Below are 2,921 nucleotides of genomic sequence, written 5' to 3'. Positions count from 1 at the left end.
AAAATAATGTTTTGTTTGGTTAACTATTCTACCTTTATTTACAGAAAAAGTAATGTTCTGTTTGGTTAACTATTCTACCTTTATTTACAGAAAAAGTAATGTTTTGTTTGGTTAACTATTCTACCTTTATTTACAGAAAAAGTAATGTTTTGTTTGGTTAACTATTCTACCTTTGTTTACAGAAAAAGTAGTGTTTTTTTGGTTAACTATTCTACCTTTATTTACAGAAAAAGTAATGTTTTTTTGGTTAACTATTCTACCTTTATTTACAGAAAAAGTAATGTTTTGTTTGGTTAACTATTCTACCTATATTTACAGAAAAGTAATGTTCTGTTTGGTTAACTATTCTACCTTTATTTACAGAAAAGTAATGTTTTGTTTGGTTAACTATTCTACCTTTATTTAGAGAAAAAGTAATGTTCTGTTTGGTTAACTATTCTACCTTTATTTAGAGAAAAAGTGGTGTTTTTTTGGTTAACTATTCTACCTTTATTTAGAGAAAAAGTAATGTTCTGTTTGGTTAACTATTCTAGCTTTATTTACAGAAAAAGTAATGTTCTGTTTGGTTAACTATTCTACATTTATTTACAGAAAGAGTAATGTTCTGTTTGGTTAACTATTCAACCTTTATTTACAGAAAAAGTAATGTTTTGTTTGGTTAACTATTCTACCTTTATTTACAGAAAAAGTAATGTTTTGTTTGGTTAACTATTCTACCTTTATTTACAGAAAAGTAATGTTCTGTTTGGTTAACTATTCTACCTTTATTTACAGAAAAAGTAATGTTCTGTTTGGTTAACTATTCTACCTTTATTTACAGAAATAGTAATGTTTTGTTTGGTTAACTATTCTACCTTTATTTACAGAAAAAGTAATGTTTTGTTTGGTTAACTATTCTACCTTTATTTAGAGAAAAAGTAATGTTCTGTTTGGTTAACTATTCTACCTTTATTTAGAGAAAAAGTGGTGTTTTTTTGGTTAACTATTCTACCTTTATTTAGAGAAAAAGTAATGTTCTGTTTGGTTAACTATTCTAGCTTTATTTACAGAAAAAGTAATGTTCTGTTTGGTTAACTATTCTACATTTATTTACAGAAAAAGTAATGTTCTGTTTGGTTAACTATTCAACCTTTATTTACAGAAAAAGTAATGTTTTGTTTGGTTAACTATTCTACCTTTATTTACAGAAAAAGTAATGTTCTGTTTGGTTAACTATTCTACCTTTATTTACAGAAAAAGTAATGTTCTGTTTGGTTAACTATTCTACCTTTATTTACAGAAATAGTAATGTTCTGTTTGGTTAACTATTCTACCTTTAGTTACAGAAAGAGAAGTGTTTTGTTTGGTTAACTATTCTACCTTTATTTACAGAAAAAGTAATGTTTTGTTTGGTTAACTATTCTACCTTTATTTACAGAAAAGTAATGTTTTGTTTGGTTAACTATTCTACCTTTATTTACAGAAAAGTAATGTTTTGTTTGGTTAACTATTCAACCTTTATTTACAGAAAGAGAAGTGTTTTGTTTGGTTAACTATTCTACCTTTATTTACAGAAAAAGTAATGTTATGTTTGGTTAACTATTCTATCTTTATTTACAGAAAAAGTAATGTTTTGTTTGGTTAACTATTCAACCTTTATTTACAGAAAGAGAAGTGTTTTGTTTGGTTAACTATTCTACCTTTATTTACAGAAAAAGTAATGTTTTGTTTGGTTAACTATTCTACCTTTATTTACAGAAAAAGTAATGTTCTGTTTGGTTAACTATTCTACCTTTATTTACAGAAAAAGTAGTGTTTTTTTGGTTAACTATTCTACCTCTATTTACAGAAAAAGTAGTGTTTTTTTAGTTAACTATTCTACCTTTATTTACAGAAAAAGTAGTGTTTTTTTGGTTAACTATTCTACCTTTATTTACAGAAAAAGTAATGTTCTGTTTGGTTAACTATTCTACCTTTATTTACAGAAAAAGTAGTGTTTTTTTGGTTAACTATTCTACCTTTATTTACAGAAAAAGTAGTGTTTTTTTAGTTAACTATTCTACCTTTATTTACAGAAAAAGTAGTGTTTTTTTGGTTAACTATTCTACCTTTATTTACAGAAACGATTAAAATCATAGTTTTTTCTTCAGTTGTTTCATGAAAGAATAAACTAACACTACATAGAAATGTAGTGGGAATATGTAACATTGGAATTAAAGATGACAAAACCTAATGATAATTGTGGAATGTATAACACAGAGGATTGGCTTGGTTTATTTTGGATTTCGCGCAAAGCTACACGAGGGTTATCTGGGCTATTCGTCCCTAATTTAGTAGTGCAAGACTAGAGGGAAGGCAGATAGTCATCACCACCCACCGCCAACTTTTGGAATACTCGTTTGTCAACGAGTAGTGGTTAAGGCACTCGACTCGTAATCCGAGGGTGGCGGGTTCGAATCCCAGTCGCATCAAACGTTCTCGCCCTTTCAGCCGTGGGGCGTTAGAAAGTGGCGGTCAATCCGAAGACTTGACAGTGGGTGGTGATGACTAGCTGTCTCTTATCTAGGCTAAATTAGGGATGGCTAGCGCAGATAGCTCTCGTGTAGCTTTGCGCGGAATTCAAAATAAAGAAAGCAAACCAAACCCTCTTTCAGCTTTGCCCGAAATCCATCGAAGAAACATAATAATAAAAGTTGCACTTGTTTAAAAACTGGTGTCCTGTCATATATTGTTGGAAATTGAATAATAACTCCTGAATAATATGTTAGTAAGTAGACACTGATTTTAAAAGGTTTTATATATTTATTTGTTGGTTGAAATTTTAGAAAAGCTTTGCTTTCCCTTTTGCAAAATAAACTGTATGTGAATAATATTTTTATGAATATCGCGTATTTCATTTAAATATAACCATTTTTTACCGTCTGGTTAAGCTCCTCTAGCGG

This window comes from Tachypleus tridentatus, chromosome 3 (assembly GCF_004210375.1).
Source record: "Tachypleus tridentatus isolate NWPU-2018 chromosome 3, ASM421037v1, whole genome shotgun sequence".
Classification (NCBI taxonomy): domain Eukaryota; kingdom Metazoa; phylum Arthropoda; class Merostomata; order Xiphosura; family Limulidae; genus Tachypleus; species Tachypleus tridentatus.
Note: the sequence above shows the minus strand (reverse complement) of the source record.